This window comes from Haliaeetus albicilla, chromosome 1 (assembly GCF_947461875.1).
Source record: "Haliaeetus albicilla chromosome 1, bHalAlb1.1, whole genome shotgun sequence".
Lineage (NCBI taxonomy): Eukaryota > Metazoa > Chordata > Aves > Accipitriformes > Accipitridae > Haliaeetus > Haliaeetus albicilla.
This window is the reverse complement of record NC_091483.1, coordinates 68,743,536-68,758,935: the sequence shown is the minus strand read 5'-3', so window position 1 is coordinate 68,758,935 and position 15,400 is coordinate 68,743,536. Positions and strand designations below refer to the sequence as shown.

General features: G+C 43.3%; 1 protein-coding gene across 2 annotated transcripts in view; it reads left to right on the top strand.

Annotated features, from left to right (window-relative positions):
- Window positions 1–15,400, top strand: part of C1QTNF7 (C1q and TNF related 7) — a 51,921-nt gene that overhangs the window by 32,706 nt on the left and 3,815 nt on the right. The window lies entirely within an intron of this gene.

Below are 15,400 nucleotides of genomic sequence, written 5' to 3'. Positions count from 1 at the left end.
CGCTGAGATCTCCTGCCCAAGGTGGCCACAGCTGCAGAAAGGGCAGCGGGAGGACCGTGTGCCTGCAGCCTTGCAAAGCCCAGTGTCTCAGCTGAAACAACTGATTCCAGTGGGTCCAATGAGTGTAGGAATGGTTTACACTGTACGGTGCTCTGGTCAGCCATTTACTGCCTGGGAACCCTTCCCTTACCCATCGGGCTCTTATGTTCCCCTACACAACAGTACTGGATAGCAAAGCAGGCAAATGCTCCCCATATGATTTAATGAAGTGTCGGATGGGTTAAACAGCTTATGGAAGTGGCTAATCTACAAAGAAAGGGAGCCCCAGCAGAACAGCAGTACCAAACTGCAGAGGGATAGTTAAATTTAAATTGGCACACACATTTCTGCAGCAAGAGCCTGACTATATCCTTAGTTTATATAGCCTGACTATATCCTTAGTTTATATAACTCCTTATTCCAGCTTAGACCAAATAAAAATAAATTGGTTGATTCTAGATCAATTAAGGTGTCCACTGAGGATGTGGCATTTCTTTAACTAAATTATTTGAAGATAAACCAATGCAAGTTTGTGCATAAATGTTCGAAAAACATATCATACAGCTTAAAAGAAAAAAATCACCTATGACAACTGAGAGCACTACCATTTTTTCAGCACCATTTGGAGGCTGCAGATAACCCAGGTCTCTAATAGATTTTTTCTAAACTCTTAATAAAAGCCTACAATTTAGATTACTTTTAATCTACCTCATGCTTACTATCCATTGTGAAAATCCTTTTTTAGAAAAACAATTGGAATTTTAACTAGTTACAGATGGTAGAGATAAAATTGGTCTTTACAAATCTGTGTTTAAAATGCGATTTTCAGGGAGAGTACTGTTTATGTTTGCTAATGTTATCCAGGCTGCCTATTTGTAAACAGGAGTCAAAGGTTTACAAGCTTTAGCCTGCAGTAAAAGTAAATCAGGAGAATGAGGGAAGACCATGAGCATTAAAACTCCCTGATACGCTGGAGCTGCTTCATCCTACACGGACAGGGCACAGCAAGGGGCAAGCAACGAACAGAAGGGAACAGATGCCCTTCACAAAATTTCTGTTGTTTTTATGGAGAGAATCGTAGTGGTAACTCATCAAACAGTCAGATTGGACTTCATGTTTCCTTGGCCTTTTCCTGGTATTCAGACTAGACTAGGGCGGTAAACAGGAACGTACATAGGCAGACAGGGAAATCTCGGGGTTCCTGAGCTGTCTGCTGTTTCTGGGAAGTGGTACAAGCTCATGGGCAAGAAGGATGCTGAACAAAGCCTCCATCTGGCCTCTCCCCGCTGTGGGTTTTAGCTGCTGTTGCAGGTGAGAAGGCTGAGGAGCCTCAACCATGCCCTGCTGCTCCTTGGACAAGCTGCCCCTGGCTCTTGGAAAGCAGATGTTCCTCCAGGCGAGAGCACAAACTCCCCTTTTGCTTATTGCAGAGAGACTTGCACAACCTCTTGCTTTATTCTCTGGCTACACTAATTTTTCCCTTAGAGATATCAAAACGAAACCGTGCAAAACCCAGGAGCTACTGACCGTTTGTCGTTTGGAAACGGCAGCAGCATCATTTCCATGCGCCCACTACACACAGCAGGTCTCAGCTGCCTGTCCGCCTCCAGGTCGTTGTGCTTCAGGGCACAGAAAGAGTTGCAGACAGCCTGGCTCTCCCTGGCCCGCACTGTGGCCCCCACCAAGAGGGCAGAAGGAGGAAAGGTTTAAAAAATGATAGAAAAAAGAAACCCCACAGCTTACAGATGAAGCTCCAAAACAGAACACCTCTTCGCTTAAAAGGATCCTTTGTTTTTGCCAAACCCACTCCGCTTGCTAATAGGTGGTGAGTCATTATTGCCCTTTCTCCACAGTCGAGGGCCTCTGGAGAGGAGGCTGTTTTGGCTGCCATTACTTCTGCACAAGTGGTACCACCTGCAGAGTATCTCTGTTCCCAGGGTTGGAAAGAGAGGACTAGTCTTCAAAAGTCCGCAAACGAGGGGAGGGCAGCGGCAGTGCATGGAAGCTGGGGCTGTACCCCAGCACACTGTGAGCTCCCAACAGGTCCCTCTTCTGTAACCGCAGGCATACCGCATCCCTATCGTGGGTTGAAGATAGACCTCAAACAGGGAGAAGTGACTGTGATATCTGGGCTCACCGCAGCTTGAACGTTCATTACAACAAACAGTCTACTTTGGCCAGACTTCTGGCAGGAAAAACAAGTTCCACATCTGAGATTTCCATTCAAGGACTTTTCCCAGCCATCTTACATCTGGGCCAGCTGGAGCACCATGCAGGGGGGGACAAGCCTTCGCACGGCCACCTCCCTGACACCACACCGCTCTCCAGACAGGCGACCCTTTCTCTCTGTCCCGTGTGGACATGGTGGCAATCTGCAGGGACACTCAGACGTGCCCCAGGATGGCCCTGGCTGCCCCCGGGCTTCGCACACTGCTGCATCTCTCCTTTCCCCCACCTCCATCCTCAGTGCCTGGCAATGAAAGAGAAAACCCAGAGGAATCCCCATCCCGATAGACAGGGAACAAAGGGGAAAAGGGTCTTTTCCCCATATGCCTGTTGGGAGCAGGACAAATTTTGTCCTTGGGCTCCTGATGCTGGTAGGAGAGCTCAGCGGTGTCAGGAGCCCAGCAAGGAGAGGGGAGCTCTGTGCTGGCAGGCACAGGAGGAGGAGGAGGAGAAGGAGGAAGAGAAGGAGGAGGAGGAGAGCCACCCTGACAGGGAATGGCAAATGTCATCACCCCATAACCAAGCCAGCATGGTGGCTGTGAGGACATGCGGTCATCAGTGACACTGCTGCATTCAGCTGGCTACTCATGGAGAGCAAAGCAAGAGTCTCTATAATCTGGCATTCTGTGGTTAAAACAGATAAATAAACAAACTTGCTTTTGAATAATAATGAGACACATCTGTATGAAGAAACCATAATTGTTTTGTTAAAAGTGTGCCAACGAAAGCACTATTTTATAGAGTGTCAGGAAGACTGTCCTTTCAGCTGTCTGTAGCAAACACATGAGAGTTTATGCAGCTTTGATGAATTCAAGGGTTTTTTTTTCTTTCTATAAGAGTCACCGATGTCTCCTGGAAAACATTGTGTTTACTTTTTACTACTTTTCTTGGCTTTTAAGTCTAGCAGGATGACAATCACTATAGTGGGGAGATTTCTGTCCCACATTGTATGTCTTTCACAGAGGCCAGATAACACAGTCTCAGGCAGCCGCATTTTTTGCAGCTGTACTTTTGCATTTTAGTTAGAGATGATGGGTTTACACTGATCTGAGGACATAACATGAAAGCTGCTCTTGTATGTCGTTCAGAATCTTGCTTACTAACGTTAATACACTAGAGGAAAAGAGCAGATGGCTCTTACAATTTAGTGGACCATATAACCACCAGAAGTTTTAATTGTAAAGTAAAAATATTCAACAAGAAAATATTTGTGGCAATCATAAGGAGTCCAAGGTTACTGCTTTTCTGAGAAAGATAACATACTAAGGAGCAGGTTAATCACTGTCTCTTATAATGCAAGGAATAGAGGGAATCAAATGAAATTATCACTTAAAAAGATTTAAGGGAGACAAAAATGTTTAAGGGAGAAAAATGCATTCTGTGCATAATTAATCCAACCAACTTACCAATGAGAAATGTTGTGAAAAGCCAGAGTTTAAACTCTTTCCAAGTTTATGGATAAAGAGTTCAGCAAGGCTGACAGAAAGCAAAGGCTCAGAAAATATCTCCAGTTCAGAAGACCTCAGCTGCAGAGCACTAGCAGCAGGAAGATAACCTCCCGGCACGCACCGCTGCGCGCTTCCCACATCCTTGGGAAGAGCACAAGAGTCTGCCTGTCCTGTAGGACACTGCTGGAGAGTGAGGGTACAGGGCTAGAAGGGCTTTGGATCATATTTACCAGAGTCATTCATATGTAACATTAATCCCAAACCCGAGACATAATGAAATGACTGTTACAGATGACTTCATAATTTCCCCAAGAGAACAAACTGGGACACCAATTAATTTTACGGAGAAGGAAGAGCAGTGGCTTATGAACTTGTGCAGAGACCTAGTTTCATGCATTAACAAAATAAGCCGAAAGACAAGAACTGTAAGAAAGAAGCTATGCCAATAAAATGGTCTCCAAATGAAGTGTTTCAATATTCTCCCCCATGAGCTGATAAATTTATAAAACTTTTTTTTTTAACTTTGCAGTGCGTGGTACACAGATATATATATATATATATATATGCACATATATACATTCAAACTTCCTCAAAGACAGAGGAAAAACAGAAGTCTCAGAAGAAATCACAGCATCTCATAGAAAGAAAAGGAGAATTCTAAGCAAGAAAGACGTGATGTTTGAGCATAGGAGAGTTTTCAATTGCAATTATCCTGTTCAAGACATAATGTGTATTTTAAGCAATAAACAAAATCACAAACATCAAAATAGAACTTTCTGCAGTGCCCAATGAAGATACCTATCATAAAGATAAAAACAACAAAACAGCTTATTACATGCCAGCTTACTGTTTATCAGCTAGACACAAATCTAAGTACATCGTTAATTCAGGCCATCAGAGAATAGATCTGTATTAAAGAAAATTAACTCCATCAGTCAAAGTCAAATAGAAAAAAACTCTTTAATAATATCTTTGACATAAAATGCATCCACCGCACTCCAGGGCCTTGAAGAAAAGCTAAGGGAGAACAAGACCCCTTTGGCTGGTAAAGGTACAGATGTGTATCTGTATGCACGCACACACATGCACACATCCACACACTTGTCTGTGATAATATTATGCCCTGGCTGAGAGAAAAGCAACTGCCTGAACTGATCTGAGAGACTTTAAATTATAAGAAATTTTTTCAGTTTTATATCTTGATTCCATGCCATAAAACTTTGATAGTTTTATCGCTGAAAGGAAAGGTCATTTTAACCAAGGCAAGAGAAAGCTTCTCTATGTTTTATGTATTTTCAACTTTATTTGCAAGTCAATACATTCTGAACCTCTGTAGGTTTCCATTAAAGTGGAAATTGCAAAACCCTTTACCCTGATGGAAGCTTGAAGTTAACCTGCTCTAAGCCTTGCATGACTCCTCTTTTTTGATATATTTTATTTGTAGTAAAAATTATGTAAGGAAATTTTATGGGGACAGATCATTAGAAGTGATTCTGGCATACTGTTTGTCTTAGACCAGCCCAAATTTCTTAAGAAATAAATTTAAATCAAGGTTACTGTTTGAAATGCAGAAAGGCTCATGGCAGACAGTTGCCATGGAGTTGCAACTGTAAAATAACACTGAGTTTATTGTCATCATTGTAAATTATATCAGTAGATACTTGAATGAGAAGCCTGAGCAAAACTCCAGATACTACAATAAGGCAAAGTCATATTCACCGATTATGGAATGCAAAGAAGGTTATCTATAATCACTTTTCTTTTTAAGAAATACGCAATCTTTGGCATAACCTACCACATACCACTACCTTGGGCTGTGTTTGTACTGCAGGTGCACCCCAAGACTGTGTCATCTGTGGAAAAGACTCTCTGCTACCTGTGTGTCCTGTTTACTCCTTCCCCAAAGAAACCCCTCTGGTGCCGTGTCTGGGCAATCCAGCTGGTACCCCCAGGGCATAGCGTGCCACACAGTTTAGGGTCCACCCAAATGTATGTTTACTGGCTATGTGGACTAACCTCAGCATGCTGCATTTGGGTAAGACGTCTCCATCTATGCTATTTGCTACACAGTGGCATCTTAATCAACATGGAGAAGACTAGCTGGATTGGGGACCTCCTAGGAACACCCCGTGGTTCAAGGTTAGGTGGGACTTGTTGGCAGGCTGAGATCAGGGCAAATTCAAGTGAAAATGAAATTAAATTGGTTGCTAAACACTCTGTGACCCTCAGAGCATCCAGGAATGCGCACTTATGACCCTGAAGGATCATACACATGCAGAACAAAGTCAAGGTAAAGCCCGCTCCTTACTAGCCAAAGGTCAGACTTTCCTAGTGAAGAGTGGCAAGTTGACTGACAGCTGCAGCTTCTTCATGCTATTCCCTGGAGGAACCCAAGGAAACAAACACTTCCCAGATAGGACAGATTTCAAAAAACAGGCAAATTATTGTTGCAAGTACTTAAGTGAGAAAACACCTTCAAGGCCAAACATGAATACAAGGCGCGTAGTTTCAAAGAGCTAGCCCAACTACGTGAGACCCAAATTTTGTTCTTAATGATAAGCAGGAGTATGGCTGATGCTCTGTTACAAAGTCAGAAATGACCAGTTATCAGACACTAGACATCATCTGCACTGTACTGAAAAACTGGAGGTATTATGCTGATTTCATCCATTTTAATCTCCCATAAGAGAACTGATTTGAAATATGAAACAGCAATTCAAAATTACTTAAGAAAAGCAAAATCTGAAAAGTGCTTTTGAAATAACCTGCTTTTACATCAGCAGACCAATATTATACTTGATATTATTGATGTTGTTGTTTTACTGATGAAGAAACAGAAGCATGTATGATTAAATAATTGCCATGGAATAGACATTTCTGATTGAGGAACAGAAAGAAGATCTCCTGAAAGAAAACTCTGTGCTCTGTTTTCTTTCTTCCTCTCTGTGAATCTGATGAAACACCGTTAACAAAAGAGAGATTTGCATTTGATTTCAGTATGCCCAGAATCAGGCTGACAAATGATTATGTGTATCAAATTGAAGTTATCATATCACAGGAAAAATTGTCATTCTTCTAAGTGAATTTGTCAGACAAATTTGTGTCAGACAAATTTGTGTCAAACAAAAGAAGACAAAGCTCTTCTCAATATCTTATGCTTTTTAAAGACTTGTTAGATATATTGCAAGTAAGATATATAGTAGGCTATAGTAGTTAGCAAAACAGATTGATAGACTCTCCATAGCTCTGTACAACAGCATGAGGTTTTAACTTTTAAGGCTTGTACAAATTAGAAAACAAATAAATAAGATAATACTTTTTTTTCTTCATAAGCTTTCTTCTTGGAGATTTAAAGCTGCCTGCCCGAAATGTCCAAGTCAGAAATACAGAGGAAAAAAGATTAGTGTCAGTGTTACTTCAATAACAAGACATTCTTATAACAGATTTCAGATTTTTCAATGTGTTGTAAGAACAATCCAAACATTTCTTCAAATAAGCAAGCTTGACACTTGTATCTTGACAACAGATAGCAGTTTATGTATTAAAAAAACCCAAACAACTCAGACTGAGACCCTGCAAATCCAGTCCACCATAGAAATGGTCCTCATCAGGAAACTGATGAAAGCAAGAACAAATCCTGAAGGACACGAGTTGGCTATGTGGCTCAGCAAATGCTGCAGTGGGGAGAGGGGTAAGAATCCATATGGAATTAAACAGACCTTTGAATGCCTTGTGCTGAAAATTGTTACTTCCATATGCATAGAGCAGACTCATGCTGCCAGATTGGGATCACAACGCTTTTTTCCTCTCTGAACAAGTACAAACTGTCAGAGCCATGAGGGCACTGACATCTCTGACTGTCCCTGCCAGCCTCTTCTGGGCGTCCCACCACCCTGCCCATGGTCCAGGACTCCATTTCAGCCCAGCTGACCCCCACCCACGGTCCCCACGAGGTCCTGGTCTGGCCTCGGATGCTGGGGGTGCCCCCCGCTGCCTCCAGGCCGCCCTGGTCCCTGCTGGGGTGATGGGATGGGCTCTGGCTGGCAAGACCCTGCCCTGCAACCCTGTGGGGAACTCCATCACTCCCAGCCCCGGGGAGCAGCCAGCCCTTGCCTGACACAAATACCTCCACAAGATGTGAAGCTGTAGAGCTTCAGGCCCATCAACTAGAAACGCAGGTCCTGTGCGAGTGCTTGCTGGGGACCGACGGGGTTGCCAGAGGGTGAGCTTGGGTGCAGCTGGTGTTCCAGTGAAGCCTGATGGGAGGCAGGATGCACTGTCCCTTCTGCTCTTCTATGGAAACACAAGTCTTTGTTTAGATAAGAAAATACCATACCGTACAGAATTTAAATGGAATTTCATTTTAAAGCTCCAAACTGTTTAGAGCTGTCTTTCTAATGTGCATGTCCTTCAGTCTCACAAAGAGGTCAACCTCACTGAAAATCAAGTTGTTATTTAAAGGTTTGATTTAATCAGGAAGAAGCATACTTAAAAAACGTGCTATTACCCAAAAGCAAACATTACATAAATTTCATTCTATTTTTATATCTTCCTGGCTCCAATCTCCAGAATCTGACATTAACCATAACAATCACACATGTGACTAAACCAGGCCAAATTCTCCTTTTTCTATTCCAGTACAAATATAGAAGTAATAACTGTTGAAGTAATAGCTTTGAGGTAGACTCACTCCACAAGAGCAGGATTTTTCTCAGAACAGCCACAGTCAGGAAAGTATGCCGATTTTGAGGCCAGATTTTTATCTCCTGTACTGACAATTTAGAGCACCAGTGTGGCGGAGACCACCGAGGTTGACATGAGAGCCTGGCAGGCAGTCCCAGAGGCTGGGGACATATATTAACGTGGGTGGCATTTTGAAAAGCACATGAGGCTTCAAAGTTCTCATGCCATTTTCAAAATGCATTAGGCTTTCAGAAGTTCAAGCCCTAATGATTCACAGTAAGGCTTAGGCTTTTTAAATGCATTTATCATTTGTGCCGATGAGACACAACCTCCTAAGACTTACACCTCTGTGAGATTCAGCTTCACAGCTACAACGTCTCCCTTAAGTTTGACTGGTTTCATGTTGAGGCTCTCTCTTTGGTGCTCCTGAACACGCCAACAGTGTACCAAGGGCCAGAAGATGGAGATCATGCGGCTAACTCTGGGCAGTGGATAGTGCAGTACCCTGTGGACATAGTCCTGCAAGAAAGGTAGCAGTATTTGCATGGCTACACGTTGCTTGGGCATTGAGCCATGTCAGGTGTGCACCGCCTGGGCCTCACATCGCTGTCCTGAGTACCTGTGCTGCACAGCGCTGCTCCTGCAGATGCACCTGAAGAGACCCTCTTCAGAAACTCTAGGCTAAGGCAGCCTCTCGTGCTCCGGTTGGTATGTCACGAGTTTTACGGTTCATTCATTTGGACTTAGGTACCCAATTCCCCCCAGGATGTATTTTCTATGTGTGAAAGTCATATGTAAAAGCTGGAACTTAAAGGAACTTCTGTAAATTCAGCCCAAAGGTCTTAGCACCACAGAGTTATTTCTTACCCAGGAATATTTAATTCCAGAATGCCGATTTTCTAAGTCAATTTTCAAATGCACAATTCTGCCGTTATCTTTTGAAGGTTCTCAGGCAGGAACCTGGGAGCTGTGGTGAGTTTTTTTCAGTACTGGTATTATCTGAGCTCTGTTGTGCAGTTCTGCCATTGCTGGGAGCGCAGCTTGGCTAGCATGGAGCACCTCAGAAATTCCTGCTTTCGTGCTGCAACATATAAACTCTCAGTAATAAAATTCAGAGTGGTTTAAGATTATTAAATTCATACTATAGGGCTTTTACAATGTCTTCCATCTTCTAGGTGTCACATAAATAAAAACTAATTAGTCCTCCACAGTCTTGTCAGACACGCATACTTATCCAAATTTTGAAGATAGAAAATTTATACTTTATCCTACCTTTGCACTCCCCAGTATGTTAAGGACTGTTTACAATATCGCCTGGATTGAAGGGACCACAGTGTTTAGCAAGCCGTTTCTAGCTGGGGATTTGCCCATGTAGGCAAAATTTCCAGTTCCCCTCTTGGAAAAGCTAATGGCATGCTGTGTTGCAACAGCAGTGCAGAGAGACCCTTTGTACACTTAAAAATATTGCTAACTTAACGATGACTGTTTGCAGTGTGAAAAAATTCACTTGTGTCAAGCCTGGACAGATGTCCATGTACAGCAGAACAAGGACAAGAGGTTGCCACTCAGCTGAACACGGCTGCTCCCTGCCCCAGGTCACAGCCTCCACTGCTCCTCTGGCAGAGAAGTTTATGGGAGCCTTCCCCAACTTGCTTCAGGGGAAATCAAGCAGCTTAGTCCTGCCCAAGCATTTAAATTGCTCCTTTGGTCTTTGCCTGGTTTCATGTAGAATGTAGTCCCTGGCTGGAGGCCCTTTTCCGTAGGGTTCCCAGAAAGGCACAGTGCCTGGGTGATATCATTTCATGAATTTCCAGAAGAAAACAATGTGCTGGGGGAGGAGTGTCCCTTTCAGGGTCTACAAGCTTTCTTCCCTGCACGATTATCTTTTTAAATAGTGAACACTGTTCTTTGGTACAATATGCTGTCACCAGTGGAGCAACTGGGTGAAGGAGGATCCATCTTCAGAGGTGTCCATGATCTCATAAATAACATATACCTTGAGGGGATGAGAATTAAGCCATGCCCAGGGACTAGAACATATTCAGCCAGAAATCCAGCGAAGTTCTCAAAGTTGTTCTTGCCATCTGTGTCCTGAGCTCACTTTTGCTGGCTGGTCCCCATCACTCACCCCTGTGCAGAGTGATTGCTCTCATGATGGGAGCTCTTCATGGACTTTTGCTCACAAAGCCCTAGTGTGAACACAAGTGAGCACAAGGCACGAGGCAGTGGAAGTCTATCCCCTGTGACTCATGGTGATAATCTATGACTTTTGCTCTTGTTTGTCCTCGTGTGCCTTGCAGTCTGACATTTTCTTTTTGCTCCCTCTGTTTTTCCTCTTTCCATGCCATCCAGAATGGTTTTCCTAGTCTGTTCTCCATTTCTCTTCTATCATTGCAAGATTGGTAAAGCAGAATGATCTAAGATAGGAGATGGAAATTCTCCCGGCAAGGGCTGGGAAGGAACCAAGAAGAGGAAGCCTGCCTGAACTGAAAGACACTCCATGGCAGATGGGCACACTGCTCCAGGCGTCTATCCACATCTTTAGATGCCTACATACTTCCACATGCTTTACTCCAGTTCAGATTCATAACCAACCCTGCAAATTACAGGTCATCCCTGAAGACAGCTTGTGATTTATGGTTCCTGTCTCTTTTGTTGTTTGGGTTTTTTTTTATTTTAAGAAAATAGAGAAAACCTTTCAAAGAAGCCTGTACCTGAAGTGTAGGGACACTTGTATCCTGAGTCCTCCAGTGTTAATTTCTGGCCATTTTTCACTACACTGCAAGCAAACATATTATTGTCTCCATGTTAATTGCCAACTGTAAGCAACTGGCCTAGCTTCTCGGCTCTCTGTCAAGACAAATTCTGTCAGGTTTCATTTATTTGTGTGTTCTGGTATGGCTGGCAGTGAAGCTGCTTCGCCTGCCAACCCTCATGTCAAAATTCCCCCCAGCTGAGTCAGGCTATCCCACTGATACACGCCCTTACCAGCTTCTACAGCATTTTTAGTAAAAACAGCCTTCGAAATAATGGGAATGGCTGGAACCAGAGAGACTGTGCTTCAAGTCAGACACTGAGAAATAAAATGACTCCCACTCCTTTGATATTTTGAAAATCAAACACACTGAACTTCTGGTCTTGATTATAAGCACTCTATTTTTTTGTGAAGGCTTGAGACGTGGTTGAAGAATCTGACTCCATTCAATGTAGTTATAAAGGAGACTGATCAAACGTGACTGAGTACAAACTTAACTGAGTGAGACCATTAAATGTCAGCATTGCTAATAAGGCCTTTAAGGATTGTTTTCTCAGAAATATTTAGTTAATGTTCCTTCTCACTGGCTGATTGATCCCTTTGGGCACCATCAGCCATTCTGAGACTGGGAATTAAAAGTTCAGACTGCTCAAGAAGTGTCAGGTCACTCTCCCCTTCTTACACAAGGGAAGTAATGACAATGTAAAGCTATGTGAAGATTGCTGGATTGTGTAGCTAACCCAAGGAGCGTGGTGGTGGCCAGCTGTGGTCTTGATTCCTAAGGCACAGTTTTAAAGGCAGAGCTCTGGAAGACCAGCATAGTCCCCCTAACACAAAACAAGCAGGGAGATGCGTAAACCTGTGCCCAACTGAAGGTGAATGATCAATGTAAAATACCCGGGAAAAAATCCATAATTAAAACTTATATTTTAAATAGCATAAAAATCACACAGTGCAAAGAAACTGCAGAGCATGGCATGCTAAACTACAAGCCACTGTTTCCGAGGCTTTGTAGAAAGGTCGGTGGTGGTGGCAAACTGAATGGTAGGTTGAACCCTTCAGGCATGTGGACACAAATGATTTTTGTGGATCATGTTTTGAGAGGGAAAAGCCAGGCATAGGTAGTGAGATTTCAACTTAATTGTTGAGGGTGTCTCTCTCTGCTTCTCATCCTGACTCATTACCTCCTTCTCCACCTTGTTTCTCCTACCACAGAACTCCTGGATGGGAGAGCTGGGGAAGGTCTGTACATCCCACAGTGGGGATGCAAGGTAGCAATGTGAGGTAGTATGGGCCTTTGCTATTGGAGAGCCAGAGGATGTACAGACTATCTTGTTCTGCACCACTAAGCCATTGCCAGTGCTGCAGACAGAAAAGGCCCAGGAGCATCGCTACTTCTCATCTACATCTTTTTGCACAAGGAGGTTAAAACAAATCTTCTCCTTCTCAAATAGTTGTGCATATGTATTGGAAGTGAATTCAAAGCTAGCAAGGGAAGACAAAAGTAAGAACACAGCCAGGATAACTTGTGACTAATAATCACTGGCTTTTGACCCAGCTTTTATTTATAACAGATTCATGGGAAATCTTCTAGGATTGTTTCTAAACAATGAAAATTAGTAAGCTTTAGAATTAAGACCTGCATAGCTGGACAAGGGAGGAAGATTAGATCATATACCAGGGAGTCTCAAAACTGGGAATTTGCTACAATCCCTTAATTCCTAAGCATAAAAAAAATGTTAATGACATAGTCTGAGTATGAAGTGAGTAAAGAAGTGAGATTTCCTAAAAGCTTGATGTTAAAGACCCTTTGCCCAGCACCTAGCTTCTATGGGAATGTAACGTACAGAGTTATCTTCTCAAGGTAGATCATAGAATCATAAAATCATAGAATCATAGACTAGTTTTGGTTGGAAGGGACCTTTAAAGGTGATGTAGACCAACACCCCTCCCCTGCCGTAAGCAGGGACACCTTCAACTGGATCAAGTTGCTCAGAGCCCCATCCAACCTGACCTTGAATGTTTCCAGGGATGGGGCATCTACCACCTCTCTGGGCAACCTGTTCCAGTGTTTCACCATCCTCATTGTAAAAAATTTCTTTCTTATATCTAGTCTGAATCCACCCTTTTTTAGTTTAAAACCAGTACCGTTGTCCTACTAAAAAGTCTGTCCCCATCTTTCTTATAAGCACCCTTTAAGTACTGGAAGGCTGCAATAAGGTCTCCCTGGAGCCTTCTCTCTCCAGCTGAACAACCCCAACTGTCTCAGCCTGTCCTCTGATGATTTTTGTAACCCTCCTCTGGACCCGCTCCAACAGGTCCATGTCTTTCCTGTGCTGAGGACCCCAGAGCTGGATGCAGTACTCCAGGTGGGGTCTCACCAGAGCAGAGTAGAGGGGCAGAATCACCTCCCTCAACCTGCTGGCCACACTTCTTTTGATGCTTCTTTTGACTATTTACATCTGTCACCTTAACAGACTGCAACAAGGTATTAGGTCCAGAATAGCTTTTAAAATATTTTTCCAATATTGAATGAATCAGATGATCTTTTGGGTTTATGCACAAGGGCAGTGATTATGCTGCTCGTGCAATTTGAACAGTGATGGAACTAATGAATCTACCACCCTCACCCTGAAAAGCTGTTCCAGAAATCAGTGCACATTAGAACTGATCAGCATGTCCACCGCCTTCCAGTGAATGCCTTGGCGTGCACTCTTGCTCTACCTAGTGGATTTGGAACCTATTGAAATGCCATTTTATAAACTTGGAATAACATTATTCTAATCCTGTGTTCATACCATTCTCATTATTATTTTTGGTGATGGTTTTGATGAAGATGATTGTTATTGTTGTGAACAAGAATACATGTGCTTGTTCTGGCTTTCAATATTTGGAAAAAAGAATGAATTCCTCAAATGTTGTTCTTCCCTGAAGAAAAATTATTTGGCATATATAAATGACACTGTTTCCTACCCCAGTTTATGGACAAAAGCTTGTATCTTTGAAAAGGACAATCAGAAGCCAGGACCAAAGTGTAATTTATTACTCACTTTCTGCCTACCAGTTAACTCTCTGTGATCAGGTATTTCACTGCAACATAGGTGACTCCTGAGAAAGTGATCTGGGAGGTGTATTCCACCCTCTAACTTCATAAGCCCAGGTGAACTGAACTCTCTGATTTTGGCCTCCTAATTCAGCCTGAAATTTCAAAAGCATGGCCATATGTTATCATTCACCTTTAACATTACAATTTACATTTTAGAGCACTCACCAGGAAACAGGGGGCATGGGTTCCATGCTGTACATCCTTCCTTAGTCTGAGGAGATTCACACTTTCCAAGAGACTGCTGCAATAACAAAGAGAAGCACCTTCCATCCTTCCTTTTAAAACTGGACCATTACACAGGAAGAAATGCAAGAGTCTGAAGTCACAGGGCAAGAGAAGTCCCGATTCTGTGGCCTAATGCATGGTTTCCCAAATGTCATTTGTTGGGTACCACTGTTGGAAGCAGCCTTCTGTATTCCCCCCAAGCCTAAATTCAGGATTGTAAACGTTATCACCTGAACATCATCACCATTTCCTCCCAATACTACCTCTGTTCCTCTTCCTGCAGTCCCACCATTCTGCTTTGCAGCCCCATCGCTCCTTAAGACCCCCAACCCATAGCTGAAAGCTCCACGTATTCCCCTCTATGCCTTCTCCTTCCCAAACTGGTTCTCCAGCCACAATGCCCCAGCCATCTAAGGCACATCCCTATCTCAACAACCCCATTCCCCTCACCTTTCCCAAATGACTTTTTTCCCATGGCCTTAGCAGAAACACATGTCCCAGACTAATTAATTTCCTGTAGGCACATGAGAAGAACAGCAGGGGAGGTCTGGGAGCTGGAGCCAGCTTCACGCATCAGTAAGTTCCTGGCCAGCCAGTGACAGGAGCAGCTGTGTGAAGGCTCTTACTCTGATATGTAAAAGATCCTGGACATAGGCAAAACCAGCAGTTGTTGAGACTGTTTTTGCTTGGTTTACGTGCAACACAGCGTGGGAACACCTAGCCTACTGATTCAGGCTTTCATCTGGCAAAGGGCAGGTTTTGTTCCAGTCCTTGATCCTTAGGTTGTGTCTGCTTCTTATCCATCAGCTTTGTGTAAAATGCATATGTAGACTTGGGCATGAACTCCCTGCCAGCAGCTCCCTGCTGGCTAAGCGCTTAAAGTTGTTCTTCTCAGCAGAAAGCTTTGTTGTCCCTGCT